General features: G+C 42.6%; 1 pseudogene; it reads left to right on the forward strand.

Moving 5' to 3' along the window:
• Positions 1 to 9,996: 9,996 nt before the first annotated feature.
• LOC117072171 lies at positions 9,997 to 18,756 on the forward strand (annotated as a pseudogene).
• Positions 18,757 to 19,969: the final 1,213 nt, after the last annotated feature.

The raw sequence follows: 19,969 nt of genomic DNA on the forward strand, positions 1-19,969 counted from the left end.
AATACCTCTTTATATCTTTAACTTGCTTTATATCTCTTATTTCCTGATTCCTTTACCTTGTTTTACACATAACCCTTATATAAGCCTTGAATTAGACAAAGATATTTTACCTTTAATAAATTCTTAAATTTATTTTAAGAATTCTTTAATTATTAATAAATTATTTAATTCTTAAATTGGAATTGCCCAGATACTTAATATCAATTAACAACCTTAGATCCTAAATTATGACGAGTTTGTTCCATTACATTTTCCTGATTAATTTAGTAATTTAACTAGATGATTTACAGAAAATTATGATAGCCAATATTTAAAGTTATTTTTCTATTATCCATTTTTATAGCTGTGAATTTTAGGTATTTACTTAAGTAATAAAACTTATGATTAGTTTTAAGGGTATTTATAACAATTATTTATAACAATATCTCAGTATTCAGCTGTTTTCATTTAAGTCAACAATCATGAGCATATACAAGCAAAGATCATTCTGTCTTGAGCTGGGTTTTATAGTTTATAACCCTTATGACAAATCTTATAGTATTCTGCAGGAATAAACATGAAACTACTTATCAATAAATGCAAACAAAATGCTAACAATTCTAAAGACATTGCTGATATTATTTTACCAATAATTTAAAAGCCGCCTTATTTAGTAAAGGTTTCACTTATGTCATGTGAACTTGCATTTGACTAGACTTCTTTTTTTTGTGTGTCTGATTTCAGCACTTTTTTTTTGTTTGTTTGTTTTGAGACGGAGTCTTGCTCTGTCGCCCAGGTTGGAGTGCAATGGCGCGATCTCGGCTCACTGCATTAAGTGCTTTTTTTAGAAGCCAATTAATTAGAGCTCTTTATATATTTTTAGTAGTGAGAATATTGTGTACACACAAATATATAGATGTATTAGACATGCCAATAGAAGCACATCGTATAGACTCATAAAAACCTCCCTTTTTTCCCCGTTTTTAGAAATCTTACCCCAGGCAATTGTCAGCTAAGTAGCCTTAGATTTGCATATTAAGGCAACTCAGGTGAAAACCAGATAGCAATATTTACATCATAAGGTACAAAGAGAAAGTCTGGAAAGTCTGGTACGCTAGAGGAAAATTGAAACGGATTTAGGCCGGGTGCGGTAGCTCAGGCCTGTAATCCCAACATTTTGGGAGGCCGAGGTGTGTGGATCACCTGAGGTCTGATGTTTGAGACCAGCCTGGCCAATATGGTAAAACTCCGTATCTTCTAAAATACAGAAATTAGCCGGGTGTGGTGGCGGGCGCCTGTAATCCCAGCTACTAAGGAGGCTGAGGCACAAGAATCGCTTGAACCCAGGAGACGGAGGTTGCAGTGAGCCGAGATCACACAACTGCACACTCTAGCCTTTGAGCCAAGAGTAAGACTTGGTCTCAAAAAAGTAAAAACAAAAAACACAACAGATTCAATTGTCGATTGAACGTAAAATTATGGAATCTATCATAAAGGTCTTTAAATATATACACACACATACACACACACAGTTTCCATAGCTATTACTTCAGTACTTTAGCCACGAGATAAATACAACTTAGCTTGCAAAATACACTGTTAAATCCAAACAGTGGTTTTTATCTCAGTAGAAAAGTAATAGCAGATTAAAGCAGGAAGAAAAGAAAATAGAAGAGAACCTAAGCACTCTATAGTTTGCAGGTGGACCTTAAGACTCCTTTTCCTTAATGTAAACGTGCACAAAGACCATAGTACTTCCATTTTATATAAACTCTGGCAAGTAGTGGTGCCATAAAATCTACAGAGTGCCCAGAAGGGGGTCATCCTCCTTGTTTTCTCCTTATTCTTAGATATGTTTCCCAATTTTTTTTTTTTCCTTTTTTCTTAAAAGGAGGAACTGAGCAGTAGCCTAGAGTTTTTGTGTGGTGGATTGATGCATGCTGCTTGTGGGCAGGACTCCACAGTGTGTCACCACTGAGTCGTTTCCACCTTCTTACAGGTCTCAGTTTCTCTCTCCAGGGGTCTGTGACCTCTGAGAGGGCTCAAAACACTGAGTGATCAGCCCTTATATGCGTTTCTGGATGCACCATTTTAAAATTAATTTTGGGGGGGATTTCCCTGCAGGGTCACTGCATGTCACAGGGGATCAATCTCCCAGGCACTCCCACGAGGTCCCCAGTCACCCAGGGGTGTCTTTTGGCTGGGAGGAGCAAGTGCCCTTTCTCTTTGGAGCTGAAAAATTCAGTCTCTCATTTGTCTATGAAAACAACAGTTCAGTTCCGCACAGAAATGCGCACAGGAAAACTGAATCAGGACAAATTTTAGGAGAAAAAGCAATAGAGAATTCCCTTGAGAGTGCATCTCCTAACTAGAATTAGGATCCTTAAACAACAGCTCAGAATAAATCAAGAACCATCAACCAAAGGGAGGACTTCTGCCTGGGGCTCAGCAGGACTCACCAGTTCCACTGGAGGAGAAGCTCAAACTCAGGGGAGCTTCAGTGGACCTCTGCTGGTACCTTAGCTCTGGTTTCTGGCAACTCCTTTGGGGTCCTGAGTCTTCTCTGAGGCCCCATGTATTTAGACGCCGAAATATTGTCAACAAAAAGAGTCAAACTCTGTAAAATATTTTAAGAGATTTATTCTGAGCCAAATACGAGTGACCATGGCCCGTGACATAGCCCTCAGGAGGTCCTGAGTACATGTGCCCAAGGTGGTCAGGGCACAGCATGGTTTTATATATTTCGGGGAGGCATAAGACATCAATCAAATACATTTAAGAAATATATTGGTTTTGTTCAGAAAGGTGGGACAACTCAAAGTTGGGGGGCTTCCAGGCTATAGGTAAATTTAAACATTTTCTGATTGACAATTGGTTGAGTTTGTCTAAAGACCTGGGATCAACAGAAAGGAATGTTCAGGAATATTGTGGAGATCAAGTTTTGTTGTGCAGAAGTAGTTCTCAGATAGCAGACTTCAGAGAGACAGCAGGTTGTAAAATGTTTCTTATCAGACCTAAAAGGGTCCTTGGCTCTTAGTTGATTATCTCCTGGATCTGGGAAGGAAGGAAGGAAAACAAAGGGGAAAGGGGATTCTCTATCGAATGTGGATTTTTCCCACAAGAGACTTTGCAGGGCAATTTCAAGGTATGGCAAGGAAATGTGTTTTGGGGTTAAGTATTTTGATTTTCTTCCTTGTCTCATAATGTTATGCCAGAGTCAGATTGGAAAGTAAGCCACGATATATAGGATTAAATAAAACCCATTTGATGAGAATTTATTGTTTGTAGGGCATGACTCCCTAGACCCCTTAGATAGGAATTTGGGCAAGATAAAAAATCAGAGTGACCGGGCATGGTGGCTCACACCTGTAATCCCAACACTTCGGGAGGCTGAGGTGGGTGGATCACTTGAGGTCAGGAATTCGAGACAAGCCTGACCAACATGGTGAAACCCCATCTCTACTGAAAGTACAGAAATTAGCCAGGTGTGGTGGCGTGCGCCTATAATTCCCAGCTACTTGGGAGGCTGAAGCAGGAGTATCGCTTGGACCTGGGAGGTAGAGGTTGCAGTGAGCCGAGATCGCCCCACTGCACTCCAGCCTGGGTGACAAGAGTGAAACTCCATCTCAAAAAAAAAAAGAAAAAAAAAAAAAATCAGAGCTTAGTCCTCATCCTCTTGACCCTTGCAGTTCTCCCTCTACCTCCCTGGTAGAGAACTGAGAACTCACCAGAACATCAAAACGCACCTGAAAAAGCCTGAGAACAACTTAAGGATATAATTTTCTTCCCTGAGTACACGTGTTGGGTTTAAACTGCTGTGGAGAAAAACCTGACCAGATGTTGGAATATGGAAAGAGACACAAAGAGGGGCACAAGCAAACAGTGACACTGGGGGAAATGACACAGTTGCCCGCCTTTCCTTTCTTCCCTAGACTACTGTCACTCCTGTGTTTCCATGTCAGGATCAACCCCACGTTTACCCTGACTCGGTGCCCACTGCTCCTCCTCTTTCAACAGCTTCTCCTTCTCAGACTGGTAGAAATGAACCTCAGCCTTGAAAGAGTCTGTCACCTTGGTTCTTAGGGTTCTGTCTCACAATACTATGTCCATGTGGCCACTGTGCTGGCTGAGAACCAGCAACAGCAGAGCTGTGAGGTTGGAAGGGTTGTTACTTCCTTCTGCCCTCCAAATGCCATCTTCAGGAAATGGTTCTATCTTGAACTTTTTTTTTCTTTCTGTTTCAGAAATGTATCACCTTTCCAGGATCTTAAGGGAAGGGGGATGACAATGTATCAAACTTTTAGCTAGATTTATTCATGTTATCCTCCCAACCATCCCCAAAAGAGGGTGTTGTTCTACCCACTGTGAAATCATTAGTAGAAATGTTTGAGGTGTCCAGGAGGTAGTGAGAGAAGAAGGTGCCTCTGAAAGGTCATGTGATGGAAATGAAAGCTTCCCTGTGTCAGAGACCTGTGAACCAGAGCAACTCCATCTTAAACAGGAGCTGGGTAAAATGAGGCTGAAACCTACTGGGCTGCATTCCCAGACTGGTAAGCCATTCTAAGTCACAGAATGAGATAAAAGGTTGGCACAAAATACAGATCATAAAGACCTTGCTGATAAAACAGTTTGCAGTAAAGGAGCCAGCCAAAACCCACCAAAACCAAAATGACCATGAGAGTGACCTCTGGTGGTCCTCACTGCTACATTCCCAGCAGCACCGAGACAGTTTACAAGTGCCATGGCAGCGTCAGGAAGTTGTTACCCTACATGGCCTAAAAAGGGGAGGCATAAATAATCCACCCTTTGTTTAGCTTATAATAAAAAAAAACCAAAAAATGGGCAACCAGCAGCCCTTGGGGCTGCTCTGTCTATAGAGTAGCCATTCTTTTATATTTCTTCACTTTCTTTTTTTTTTTTTTTATTTTTGAGACGGCGTCTGGCTCTGTCGCCAGGCTGGAGTGCAGTGGTGCAATCTTGGCTCACTGCAACCTCTGCCTTCCAGGTTCAAGTGATTCTCCTGCCTCAGCCTCCCAAGTAGCTGCGACTACAGGCATCCACCACTATGCCTGGCTAATTTTTTTGTACTTTTTTAGTAGAGATGGTGTTTCACCATGTTGGCCAGGATGGTCTCGATCTCTTGACCTTGTGATCCACCTGCCTTGGCCTCCCAAAGTGCTGGGATTAGAGCCGTGAGCCACCACGCCCAGCCTTTTTTTTTTTTGGAAATGGAATCTCACTCTTTTACTTTGTCTATAGAGTAGCCATTCTTTTATTTCTTTACTTTCTTTTTTTTTTGGAAATGAAGTTTCACTCTGTCACCTAAGCTGGAGTACAATGGTATGATCTCAGCTCACTGCAACTTCTGCCTCCTGGGTTCGAGCGATTCTCCTGTCTCAGCCCCCTGAGTAGCCAGGACTACAGGCACGCGACATTACACCTGGCTAATTTTTGTATTTTTAGTAGAGATGGAGTTTCACCACGTTGGCTAGGCTGGTCTGGAACTCCTGACCTCAAGTGATCCACCCGCCTCAGCCTCCCAAAGTGCCGAGCTTATAGGTGTAAGCCACCACGCCCAGCTAAAAGCTAGTTTGTTGACTTTTTTTAAAATCAAGATATTTCTTGCACATCTGAGTTTATAGAGTGACATTAATATGGGTTACTTATAAATAAATTAAACCTCCAAGAAGTTAAATAACAAGTCCAAGACTACACAGCTAACAAGGAGCAGAGATGAAAATTGAATACGCTTTTGCTTCTACCACCCAGGCTTTTCCCATTCTAACTTGCTACCTCTTATGCATTATGAGAATAATCTTCTTCTCTGAAATTACTGCCAATTCACTATGAGCACCTGATGGAAATAAATAAATAAATAAAATTACTGCCAAGTAAACCACTTACAGTTAACCACAACCATCAATTTTGCCTTCTAAATACTTCTTAAAACTTTCAGGGTTCTTCATATTCAATGCCAACACCCTAGGCCAGTTATCATCTCTCACTCAAATATTTGTTATCGCTCTCTAGTCTCCTTGTATTCGTTCCTCTAAATCCTGTTCAAGGCTGAGCGCAGTGGCTCGGTGTAATCCCAGCACTTTGGGAGGTTGAGGCTGGAGGATTGATTGAGTCCAGGAGTCAAGACCAGTCTGAGCAATATGGGGAGACCCTGTAACAACCACTCTTCTGAGTGATCTTCTCAAAATGGAAATCTGATCACATTCCTGTTCTATCTAAAACTCCTTACTGACGTCATGATGTTTTAGGATTTAGTCCAAAATCCCTAACCTGGCTGTGAGTCTTTGTGAACATTTTTGCAGCTTCATCCCTTATAACTACCTTTGCAATTTGATCTCCAGTGGTCCTCCGGGGTGCTGTGCTTCAGTTACAGGGCCTCTGAACATGTGATTCTAAATGCCAAAAACATCAGATGTCATGTCAAATCTCTTTTCTCAGTGAAACCTTTCCTGATTCCTCTAGATGAGGTCGGTTCTGTCAGTTTTTACTTTTATAACACTTAGTACTTTTTCTTCATAGCACTTCAAGCAGATTATACTTAATTATTTTTGTGGTTACTGGATTAAAATTCATCTTTCCTAATAGATTGTTAGCTTCATGAGGACAGGGATAATGTCTATTGAAAAAGCTGGCTTGTGGGCTGACACAAAATAGATGCTCAGTAAGTACCTGTTGAATGAATGAACAAACCTTAAGAAGATAAACATAAATAAAAGCAGGGGCTGAGATTATGGTGGTCTATGGTTCTGGATTTACTTTTGTGAACCTCAGAAAATCTGAGATAGGTCTCAGTTAATTTAGAAAGTTTATTTTGCCAAGGTTGAGGATGCGCCTGTGACACAGCCGCAGGAGGTCCTGGCAACATGTGCCCGAGGTGGTTTGGGTGCAGCTTGGTTTTATACATTTTTGGGAGACATGAGTCTTCAATCAAGTACATTTAAGAAATACATTGGTCTGGTCCAGAGAGGCGGGACAACTCAAAGTGAGGTGGGTGGGGGCTTCCAGGCTAAGGTAAATTTCAACATTTTCTGGTTGACAATTAGTTGAGTTTGTCTAAAGCCCTGGGATCAATAGAAAGAAATGTTTGGGTTACAATAAGAAGTTGTGGAGACAGATGAAGCTTTTAGCTAGCAGGCTTCAGAGAGAACAGGCTGTAAAAAGCTTCTTATCAGACTGAAAGTCTGTGTTGATCTTAATGGCGGAGGTATAATGAGGCATGTCTGACCCCCACTTCCCTTCATGGCCTGAACCAGTCTTTCATGTTACATTTTAACAGCCCTGGCTGAGGAGCAAGTTCATTTAGATGGTTGGGAGGCCTTAGAATTTTATTTTTGGTTTATGCTTTGATGGCTTTTCTTACACAGAAATAATTGTGGAGAAAAAATAACAAGCCGTTTCAATTATTGATTTAAAAACAAGTAGGTATGGATGCTTTAAAAACAAGTAGGTTTTGTTATACAGCTGAAGTACATTCATTCCTGTACAGAAAACATACTCCAGGGCAGCTCATGACTGGCTTCGTTTGGTTCACACTAACTTCCAAGAAAAGTGAATCACAGATAGTGAGACTGTCCAGATGAGCCACGGGAACAGGATGGACTGTAATTCACTTTGTCTTATTGTTGCCTCACACAATTAAATGCTACTTGGTATTGATTACAAAGGAATGGAATGTTTCCTTTTTGTTGTTATTATTGTTGTTTTTGTTTTTGAGACAGGATCTCCCTTTGTCACCCAGATTGGAATGCAGTGGTGTGAACATGGCTCACTGCAGCCTTGAGCCCCTCCTGGGCCCAAGTGATCCTCCCACCCCTCCCACCTCAGTCTCCTGAGTAGCTGGGATTACAAGCACAGGACACCACACCCAGTTAATCTTTGTAGTTTTTGTAGAGACGGGGTTTCGCCATGTTGCCTGGACTGGTCTCTGTAAGAGTTTAAGAAAGAGGAAAGAAACACGAAAAGTGGCTCAATAGTTAAAGACAGGTTTATTTTGGAGAATAAACCTGAGAGGGGTTTCTGGTCGATTTCAGTCAGGAGCACTCTCTCTTACAGACTAAGAGTATTTAAGGGTTTTAAGGTGAGAGAGTTTATTACAGGCTTGGAATGTTTCTGTGTGGAGGAGAAGTTTATTGGGAGGTTGGAATGTCTCTGGTTGGAGGGGAGGTTACCTTGGGGGTGGCACATCTCTGGTTGGGGAGGGGGTTTATCTTAGGGTTGGAATGTTTCTGGTCAGAGATGTCATTTGTGGTTTATGCTTATGCTGACATTGGCTATTAGGCTGATGCCCTTTGGATTTAGGCAGTTTTTGATCAAGGGGAACTTTAAAATGGCGGTGCTTGTCCAAGATGGCGATGCTCTTGCTATGTCACTCTTGAACTCCTGGGCTCAAGTGATCCATCTGCCTCTGCCTCCCAAAGTGCTGGGACTGCAGGTGTAAGCAACCGCACCTAGCCTAGGAATGGAATGTTTCTATTGTTAATTTCATTGTCACCTGGAAACTGAAAGTCTCTCTTGATAGTAAAATTTTAAAAATTTCAGAATCAAGGTATAATCTCTTTAGGGCTTCACCAAGCTGTATCTAGGGAAAAAAAGAAGAGATACCTCTATTCGGATGCTTGAAGCAAAGATATGGGCTGTTTTTTTCTCCTAATATTTGTCTTTGCAAGTTTCCTTTTGCTTTATGAAATAGATATTACAGGGGAAATCTATGTATCCTCTTTCTCTTCTCCACACAATTTTGTTATTTAGTTGGGGATTTATTTCTACAGAGGAAAAGTTGGAGCCAGGTGTGGTGGCTCACACTTGTAATCCCAGCACTTTGAGAGGCTGAGGCAGGGAGATCGCTTGAGCCCAGGAGTTTGAGACCAGCCTGGGCAACATGGTGAAACTACGTCTCTACAAAAAATATGAAAATTAGCTGGATGTGGTGGCATGTGCCTGTAGTCCCAGCTGCTAGCAAGGCTAAGGTGGGAGGATTGCTTGAGCCTAGGAGGTCAAGGCTTCGGTGAGCTGTGATTGGGCCACTGCACTCCAGCCTGGGCAACAGGGCAAGACCCTGTCTTAAAAAAAGAAGGAAAGGAAAAGAAAAAAGTTGCCCTTAGGATTAGCCAATAGGGACATTTTGGTAAGGGTTTTTTCAAGAATGTTCTTTTCAGTTTGCTTTCTGCTTTCTTTCCTTCCCCTCCCATCCTTATGACTTTATTGAGGACCTAGAGCCTGTGTTCGGGTCCGTATCTGGAACTTCAGGAGTCTACAGGCAGCACAGTTCCTGCCTTCAGGAAGCCCATAGTCTGATGAGGAAGATGGACATCAGCCTTGCAGTGGTGTTGGGATTTAGGGGATCTTTTCAGACTTGCTTTTCAAAAAGTTTTTCTCTTTCATTTCCGATATCATGATGCCTACCCTGAACATGTCCTGTCCCCCTTCTGTTTTATGGCCTACCAGAAAGTCCAGAATTGCAGTAAATAAGAGGAAAAGAGGTCTAACTATGAGTTTTAAGGGTCTTCCTACATGTGAAGTGTTGGATTTTAGTAATGGGTTTTAGTGTTGGGTCTTATAATAATCATGACTATGAACTTTGTTGTAGACAGTCATACTGGCTAGAATCCTCTAGGTGAGCAGGAGTGTTATTCTTTTTTTTTTTTTTAATCTTTTTTTTTTTTTTTTTTGGAGGCGGAGTCTCGCTCTGTCGCCCGGACTGGAGTGCAGTGGCCGGATCTCAGCTCACTGCAAGCTCCGCCTCCCGGGTTCACACCATTCTCCTGCCTCAGCCTCCCGAGCAGCTGGACTACAGGCGCCCGGCACCTCGCCCGGCTAGTTTTTTTTTTGTATTTTTAGTAGAGACGGGGTTTCACCGTGTTAGCCAGGATGGTCTCGATCTCCTGACCTCGTGATCCGCCCGTCTCGGCCTCCCAAAGTGCTGGGATTACAGGCTTGAGCCACCGCGCCCGGCCTTTTTTTAATCTTATCTAAAAATGTGTAACATTTTATTCTCCAACGATGTCAAACAAATGGGTTATGGCAGGGGTAAAGTAACATATAACAAGGAATGCCTATATTTTCCCCTACTAAATATTTTGTACTTTGGTCCCTTGCATGGCAGGGGTATTGAAGGATTAAGTAAGATGATAAGAATAATGCCTGGGACATGGGACATGACAGCTGTTATCAGAACTGATGCATTTTCTCAGCAACACCTTCTCTCACTGTGGGCCAGACCTGTGGCTACCTGAAGAATCCTCTGAGGCTGGGCGTGATGGCTCACACCTATAATCCCAACACTCTGGGAAGCTGAGGTGGGAAGATTGCTTGAGCCCAGGTTTTTGAGGTCAGTTTGGGCAACATAGTGAGATCCCATCTCTACCAAAAAAACCCAAAAACAAACAAAATATACATTTAGCTGGGCATAGTGGCACATACCTGTGATCCCAGCTACTTGGGAGGCTGAGGTAGGAAGATTGCTGGAGCCCAGGAATTTGAGGCCGCAGGCAGCTATGATTGTGCCACTGCCCTCCAACCTGGTCAAAAAAGCGAGACCCTGTCTCTAAATAAATAAATGAATAAATAAATGGAATCCTTTGAGAGGAACTTGTTGCTTCCAGTTTTCATATTTTTATGGTTCCTGCTTTACCAGATTTCTGGGTTCGTTTGTTTGTTTGTCTGTCTGTTTCTTTGTAGAGACTGGTTCTGGCTCTGTCCCCAGGCTGGAGTGCAGTGGCCATCAGAGCTTACTTCAGCCTCAAACTCTTGGGCTGAAATGATCCTTCTGTCTCAGCCTCCTGAGTAGCTGGGACTACAGGCACGCAACACCACACTTGGCTAATTTTTAAAATATTTTGTAGGGACAGAGTCTCACTATGGTGCCCACGCTGGCAGATTTCTGGTTTTTATCCTTTGAATATATATGCTACACAAATTCAACTAACGTCATTGTGAAAAACATGGGAAGAAAAGTTTAGCACCTGATAACATCTCTATGCACTTGCCTTTTCTAGACATTTTATATAGATTGAATCATATAATATGTGGTCTTTGTGACTGGCTTCTTTCATTTAGCATAATGTTTTTATTTTTGTTTTTTTGAGATGGAGTCTCACTCTGTGGCCCAGGCTGGAGTGCAGTGGTATGATCTCGGCTCACTGCAAGCTCCGCCTCCCAGGTTCACGCCATTCTCCTGCCTCAGCCTCCCGAGTAGCTGGGACTATAGGCGCCCACCACCACGCCCGGCTAATTTTTTTTTTTTGTATTTTTAGTAGAGACAGGGTTTCACCGTGTTAGCCAGGATGATCTTGATCTCCTGACCTGTTGATCTGCCCGCCTTGGCCTCCCAAAGTGCTGGGATTACAGGCCTGAGCCACCGCGCCCAGCGGAAGAATTTTTTTTTTTAATTGGAGTCAATTCTTTCAAACCTTGCCACTGCTTTATCACGTTGATGGAATATTCTAAATCTTTTGTTGTCATTTCAGCAATATTCACGTCATCTTCACCAGGAGTACATTCCTGGTTTCTCAAAACACCACTTTCTTTGCTCATCCATAAGAAGCAACTGCACATCCATTCAAGTTTGATCATGAGATTACAGCAATTCAATCACATCTCCAGGCTCCATTTCTAATTCCAGTTCTCTTGCTATTTCCACCACGTCTGCAGTGACTTCCTCACTGAAATCTTGAGCCCTTCCAAGTCAGCCATGAGGGTTGGAATCAACTCATTCCAAACTCCTGTGAATGTTGGCATTTTTACTTCCTCCACAAATGTTCTTAATGGCATTCAGAATGGTGGATCCTTTCCAGAAGGTTTTCAGTGTATTTTGCCCAGATCCATCAGAGGAACCATCTACAGCAACTATAGCTTTACAAAGTGTATTTCTTTTTCTTTCTTTCTTTCTTCCTTCCTTCCTTCCTTCCTTCCTTCCTTCCTTCCTTCCTTCCTCCCTCCCTCCCTCCCTTCCTTCCTTTCTCTCTCTCTCTCTTTCTTTCTTTTCCTTCCTTCTTCCTTCCTTCCTTCCTTCCTTCCTTCTTTATTTGAGAAGGAGTCTTGCTCTGTCACCCAGGCTGGAGTGCAGTGGCACCATCTAGGCTAACTGTAACCTCCACCTCCCAGGTTCATGCAATTCTCTTGCCTCAGCCTCCCAAGTAGCTGGGATTACAGGTGCCTACCACCATGCCTAGCTAATTTTTTTGTATTTTTAATAAAGGTGGGGTTTCACCATGTTGGCCAGGCTGGTCTTGAACTCCCGACCGCAGATGATCCACCCATTTCGGCCTCGCAAAGTACTGGGATTATAGGCGTGAGCCACCGTACCCTGCTGTACCTTACCTTTTCATTTTACAATCATGAAAATTCCTCAAGTCAACTGATAGAGTGCTAATTAATTAGTCTGAATGGCTGTAAAATATTTCATGGTGTGGATAAAATGCAACCTATGCAGGCATTCTGTGTTGATAGGAGTTCTTTTTATTTTTTTATTTTTTGGTTCTTGGTTCCTATAAACAATCACCATCCTTTAGTAAAATTTCCTTATAAAGTTCTTTTTATATAGATTCTAAGAAGTGAACTTTTGGGTTTGAAGGATGTATGTACTTTTAATTGTAGTAAATGTTGCTAAATTGCTTTTTTCTTTTTTCTTTTCTTTTTTTTTTTTTTTTGAGACGGAGTCTCACTCTGTCACCCAGGCTGGAGTGCGGTGGCGCCATCTCGGCTCACTGCAAGCTCTGCCTCCCGGGTTCATGCCATTCTCCTGCCTCAGCCTCCTGAATAACTGGGACTACAGGCGCCCGCCACCACGCCCGGCTAATTTTTTTTGTATTTTAGTAGAGACGGGGTTTTACCATGTTAGCCGGGATGGTCTCAATCTCCTGACCTTGTGATCCTCCCGTCTCGGCCTCCCAAAGTGCTGGGATTACAGGTGTGAGCCACCGTGCCCGGCTGATAAATTGCTTTTTCAAAAGATGCTATAACACTCCACATTTTCAAGAACAATGTGGAAATACCCTTTCCCCTACATACCTGCCAGCAATAGCTATTACAAAACTTTTATATATGCATGTATATATATATATCGGTTCACTGCAACCTCCACCTCCCGGGTTCAAGCAATTCTCCTGCCTCAGCCTCCCGAGTGACTGGGAACACAGGTGCCCGCCACCATGCCCGGCTAATTTTTTGTATTTTTAGTAGAGATGGGGTTTCACCATGTTAGCCAGGATGGTCTGGATCTCCTGACCTTGTGATCTGCCTGCCTCAGCCTCCCAAAGTGCTGGGATTACAGGCGTGAGCCACCGCGCCTGACCCATGTGGGGCTGTTTTTAAACCTTGGTGCATCTGTAGTGCATTTGTGTAAATTAATTACCTAAGAATTTGAGATAAATGACATTTGCTAAGGGTATAGTTATGGCCACTGAGAAGAAATGGTATGGGCCCCTACTTAAAATGTGGTTGCAGCTGGGCGAGGTGGCACACGCCTGTAATCCCAGCACTTTGGGAGACCAAGGTGGGCAGATCACTTGAGGTCAGGGGTTCAAGACCAGCCTGGCCAACATGGCGAAACCCCGTCTCTACTAAAGAATACAAAAATTAGCTGGACGTGGTGGCGGGCACCTGTCATCCCAGCTACTTGGGAGGCTGAGGCAGGAGAATCGCTTGAACCCAGGAGGTAGAGGTTGCAGTGAGCCGAGATCCTGCCACTGCACTCCAGCCTGGGTGAGAGAGTGAGACTGTTTCCAAAAACAAACAAACAAACAAACAAACGTGATTGGGATGTTGAAGCTAAAAATGTCACACACACCCTACAAGGCATGAAAAGATTTATTATTTATATAATGAGACTTTCTGTGGAGAGTAGGGTGGCACCCAAGCAGGTCCAAAAATAGATAGAGAGGGTAGCAAAAAGAGACTGGCCTGGGAGTATTAGGATATTTGGAGGTAGGGACAGGTGAGAGTTCCATGTGTGTTTGGACTTCCTGATGGTGCCAAATGGTGAACTAGCTTTTATCAGCTTGCCCAGGTGTGAGACAGAGGCGAAGAGGAAGGTGTGAGACTTAAAAGCTATCAGCAGCCAAACATGAAAAAAAGACTATACGTTGTCTGTTATTATAGTATGTGACCCAAAGATGACAATTTTTTTGATCCCAGCTAGTTGCAGCTGATATTGATGTTTCAACATGACATATTTTTATACAGACAAAATATCAAACTATTACATTCGAATTTCCTTTTTTCAAAAAGGACTGAGTCATATACACAAAAGACATTCTCACTATATCCCACCCAATTCCCAAGTCTTGTTCCATTCTACATTATTTTCCTTTTGATCAGTTTCAAAAAGGTGCGCCCACTGCTGCCCCTAGTAATAATAAATGAATAATAATGATGATACCTCCATAACCAACAGTAGGGTATCATCAATTGTGTCTCTGGATCAGAGGCCAGGGTGGCTTGGCAGAAGCTCAAGAAACTGCATACAAGATGGTGTTCAATGAGAAAAATGCACTGTGCAGTAATTAATGTAATAGTCGCATCTAGTTGGGATGGCAGAAAATTTACTCATGAAGGCCATTTGTTCCACTTTGATGGAGTCAGTCACATAAAATCATTTATTGTTGTCTCAAGCATGCTTTACAGGGCTGTAAAGTCAGTTCATGCTGGCCCAGGGAAAAGTCCACTTATGGTGAATGAAAACCCTCATGGAAGTCATATTGCTCAAATTTGTGCTGTAGTTCATGCTGATGTAAATGTTGAGCAGGGAAATCCTTGAAGCTCCATGTGTATTTTCCAGTGATACTTGAGAGGCAGTGAAAAGAAACTTGCCAAACAGTGAAGCAATGAAAGCATAATCTCATGCAGGGAGGCTAAGACCATTGTCAGGTCTAGCAGAACCACAGACTGAACCTCAGTGGTGATTCTAGGGAGTTCTGCCTGTTTTGTATTTTATATACTCTTTGGCATTTGGCTTCTTTCACTAAACATCATGCTTATGAGTCATCCATATTGTTGTGCACAGCAGTTGGTGTAAGTTCACTCCTAGTGTTGTGTGAATATTCCATAATTTACTTCTCTCTTCTGATATTGATGGTCATTTGCGTCACTGATAGTTTGGGGATATTAATGCATATTGTTGCTAGGAACATTCTTATACATGCTATTTAGAAATATATGCGTGCAGGTGCATTTCTCCTGGTTATACATCGAGAAGTGCATTCACTGGTCCATAGGGGATGTGTATGTTCAACTGTAGTAAATAATACCAAATGATTTTCCAAAGTGAATTATGAGGCCGGGCGCGGTGGCTCATACCTGTAATTCCAGCACTTTGGGAGGCCGAGGCAGGTGGTTCACCTGAGGTCAGGAGTTCAAGACTAGCCTGGTCAACTTCAAGACTAGCCTGGTCACTGGTCTACATGATGAAACCCCATCTCTACTAAAAATAACAACAAATTAGCCAGGTGTGGTGGCAGGTGGCTGTAATCCCAGCTACTCAGGAGGCTGAGACAGGAGAATTGTTTGAACCTGGAAGGTGGAGGTTGCAGTGAGCCGAGATCACGCCACTGCACTCCAGCCTGGGCAGAAAGAGTGAAACTCTGTCTCAAAAACAAAACAAAGAAACAAAAAACCCAAAAGTGAATTATGAGAGTTCTAGTTGCTCCACATCCTCAGCAAAATTTAGTATTACTAGTTTTATTCTGGTCAGTGTTTTTTGTTTGTTTGTTTTCTGTTTCTTGAGACAGTTTCTTCTCTGTCACCGTGGCTGGAGTGCAGTGGTGTGAATACAGCTCACTGCTGCCTTGGCCTCCTGGGCTCAAGAAATCTTCCCACGTCAGCTTCTTGAGTAGCTGGGATCATAGGTGTGCACCACCATGCCCAGCTAATTTTTTAACTTTTTTGTAGAGAGGGTGTCTCTTCATGTTGGCCAGGCTGGTCTCAAAATCCTGGGCTTAAGTAATCTTGCTTCAGTGTCCTGAAGTGCTGAGATTATAGGCATGAGCCACAGTGCCCGGCTGTGTCAGTGGTTTTAATGTATATTTCACTGTTAACTAACAAAATTGAACATTGTTTTATATGTTTATATATTTCTTGTTTATTTGGATATCTTATGGGAAATTCAAGACTTGGCCCATTTTTCTTTTGAGTTTTCTGGCTTTTTTTTTTTGAGACGAAGTCTTGCTCTGTCACCCAGGCTGAGGTGCAGTGGCCAGATCTCAGCTCACTGCAAGCTCCGCCTCCCGGGTTCACGCCATTCTCCTGCCTCAGCCTCCCAAGTAGCTGGGACTACAGGTGCCCGCCACCTCGCCCGGCTAGTTTTTTGTATTTTTAGTAGAGACGGGGTTTCACTGTGTTAGCCAGGATGGTCTCGATCTCCTGACCTCGTGATCCGCCCGTCTCAGCCTCCCAAAGTGCTGGGATTACAGGCTTGAGCCACCGCGCCCGGCTTCTGGCTTTTTAAAACAATTGATTTTAAGGAGTTGTTTATATGTTCTAGATACAAATAGCTTGTCAGATGTATATATTGAAAATATTTCTCCCACTCTTAATTTTTTCACTCTCTTAATGTGTCCTGATGAACAAAACTACTTACTTTTAATGTAATCCAATTTATCAGATTTTCCTGATGTTTAATGCTTTGTATGCCATTTTAAAAACTTTTTTGCCTATATTCAGCAAACAGCATTCTAATTTCTCAACTAAAAGACAGTTTTACCTTTCATATTTAGATCTATGATGTATCTTGAAATGATATTTATCATGTGATATTAAAAAATATATATGTATATATTCATAAATGTGCCCCTAACATTTATAGGTCCTGGGCCAAATGTAAAATGGAGAGATGCATTTCTTTTTCTTTTATTTTTATATTTATTTTTTTGAGATGGAGTCTCATTCTGTCGCCCACGCTGGAGTGCAGTGGCATGATCTTGGCTCGCTGCAACCTCTGCCTCCCGGGTTCAAGCGATTCTCCTGCCTCAGCCTCCTGAGTAGCTGAGACTTCAGGCACATGCCACCACGCTGGGCTAATTTTTTGATTTTTCATACAGATGGGGTTTTGCCATGTTGGCGAGGATGGTCTCGAACTCCTGGTCTCAAGTGACCCATCTGCCTCGGCCTCCCCAAGTGCTGGGATTCTAGGCATGAGCCACTATACCTGGCATGAGAGTTGTATTTCTTTTTTTTTTGAGACAGAGTCTCGCTCTGTCACCCAGGCTGGAATGCAGTGGGGTGATCTCGGCTCACTGCAACCTCCACCTCCCAGGTTCAATCAATTCTCCTGCCTCAGCCTCCCAAGTAGCTGGGATTACAGGCGCCCATCACCACGCCCAGCTAATTTTGGATATTTTCAGTAGAGACAGGGTTTCACCGTGTTGGCCAGGCTGGTCTCGAACTCCTGACCTCAGGTGGTCCACTCACCTCGGCCTCCCAAAGTGCTGGATTACAGGCATGAGCCACCACACCCGGCCGAGAGTTGTATTTCAAATGACTAAATATTTACAAGATATAAATCAAACTGACAAACTGTGAAGTGAAATATATTCTATTCCCCTACTTTGACAGATCTAGCTTCACAATGTCAAAATTGAAAAATACATTCATATTCGTGTTTTTATGTTTGGAAAAATATCAAAGATTACAGAGTTTCTTTATTATTGGGCATGTCTGGGTGTTCTGTTGATGGACTGGTGTTTTTACAAGAGTGGTGAATTCATTCGTAATTCAAAATTATTATATATTTATTCCATAAAGTTATTTTTCTTAATTTTATTTTGTCTAAATCATTAATTTTGTTATCAAGATTTTGACATAATTTGTCTTCTATCAACAGTAAATATCTAAAGTGTTAAAAATAAGATGTAGCTATAGTCAAATGAACAAAATTTGAATATATTTTAATCAAAAGTTCCATATGCGTTATCCAAGTTACTCATCTTCTAACACATTCAATATCACCTATCAAAATTAAAATGCCAGGTGGAGCATGGAGGCTCACACCTGTAATCCCAGTGCTTCGGGAGGTCAAAGTGGGATGATTGCATGAGCCCAGGAGTTTGAGACCAGCTTGGCAACATGGCAATACCTTCAACTCTACCAAAAAAAAAAAAAAATTAACTTAGGCGTGGTGGTGCACGTCTGTGGTCCCAGCTACTCAAGAGGCTGAGGTGGAAGGATTGCTTGAGCCCAGGAGGTGAAGGCTGCAGTGAACTGTGTTTGAGCTACTGCACTCCAGCCTGGGAGACAGAGCAAGACCCTGATTTTAAAAAAAGATAAGTCAATTGCCTTTTTCCTTCTTTCTGGCGTTCAAGACGTCGAAGCGAGGATGTGATGAGTCCTCTGGTGCGAAATTCTGGATTTCCTCGGGTCTTCTGGTAGGATCCCTGCTCAACTGTGCTGAGAACACAGGAGCCAAAAATCTGTATATCATCTCCGTGAAGAGGATCAGGGACGGATGAACAGACTTCCCTGCCAGTATGGGTGACATGGGGATGGCCACAGTCAAGAAGGACAAACCAGAGCTCAGAAAAAAGGTACATCCAGCAGTGGTCATTTGACAATGAAAGTCATATGGAGAAAAGATGGAGTGTTTATTTTGAAGATAATGCAGGGGTCATAATAAAAAATAAAGACGAGATGAAAGGTTCTGCCATTACAGGACTAGTAGCAAAGGAGTGTGCAGACTTGTGGCCCCGGATTGGGTTCAATACTGGCAGCATTGCATGATTATCTGTTATGTTTGTAAAAAAAAAAAATCTTAAAACCCATTAACAAGTATTTGTCCTCTGCCCCCTCAAAAATAAATAAATAAATAAATTTAATTAAAACATGAAGGCAGAGGTGTGTTTCTTGAGAAAAAATTAAAAAGCAAAAACAAATCTTATTTAATAGACTTTTCTTTCTTTTTTTTTTTGTGAGACGGAGTCTTGCTCTGTCGCCTAGGCTGGAGGGCGGTGGTGTGATCTCAGCTCACTGCAACCTCTGCCTCCTGGATTCAAGCGATTCTCCTGCCTCAGCCTCCCGAGTATCTGGGATTACAGGCATCCGCCATCATGCCCGGCTAATTTTTGTATTTTTGTAGAGACAGGGTTTCATCATGTTGGCCAGGCTGGTCTTGAACTCCTTACCTCAGGTGATCCACCAGCCTCGGTTTCCCAAAGTGCTGGGATTATAGGAGTGAGCTACCATGCCTCGCCAGATTTCTTTTTTCTTTTCTTTTCTTTTTTCTTTCTTTCTTTCTTTCTTTGTTTTTTTTTTTGAGATGAAGTTTTGCTCTTGTAGCCCAGGTTGGAGTGCAGTGGTGAGATCCTGGCTCATTGCAACCTCTGCCTCCCAGGTTCAAGCGATTCTCCTGTCTCAGCCTCCCGAGTAGCTGGAACTACAGGCGTGTGCCACCAACCCGGCTAATTTTTTTGTATTTTTAGTAGAGATGGGGTTTCATCATGTTGGCCAGGCCGGTCTCAAACTCCTGACTTCAGGCAATCTGCCCACCTTGGCCTCCCAAAGTGCTGGGATTACAGGCACGAGCCACCGTGCCCAGCCTAAACATGAAATATTGAAAATAAATTATTTAGGGCCAGGCACAGTGGCTCACGCCTGTAATCCCAGCACTTTGGAAGACCAAGGCAGGAGGATCACCTGAGGTCAGTATTTCGAGACTGGACTGGCCAACATGGTGAAACCCTGTCTTTACTAAAAATACAAAAAATTAGCTGGGCATGGTGGTGGGCGCCTGTAATCCCAGCCACTAGGGAGGCTGAGGTGGAAGAATCGCTTGAGCCCAGAGGCGGAGGCTGCAGTGAGCCAAGATGGCGCATTGCACTCCAGCCTGGGTAACAAGAGTGAAACTCCATCTCAAAAAAAAAAAAAAAAAAGAAAAAAGAAAAGCAAATAAATTATTTATTTATTTATTTATTTGTTGTTATTATTATTATTTTTTGAGCCAGAGTTTTACTCTGTTGCCCAGGCTGGAGTGCAACAAAGTACTGGG

This window comes from Trachypithecus francoisi, unplaced genomic scaffold, assembly GCF_009764315.1.
Source record: "Trachypithecus francoisi isolate TF-2019V2 unplaced genomic scaffold, Tfra_2.0 Lachesis_group4, whole genome shotgun sequence".
Taxonomy (NCBI): Eukaryota; Metazoa; Chordata; class Mammalia; order Primates; family Cercopithecidae; genus Trachypithecus; species Trachypithecus francoisi.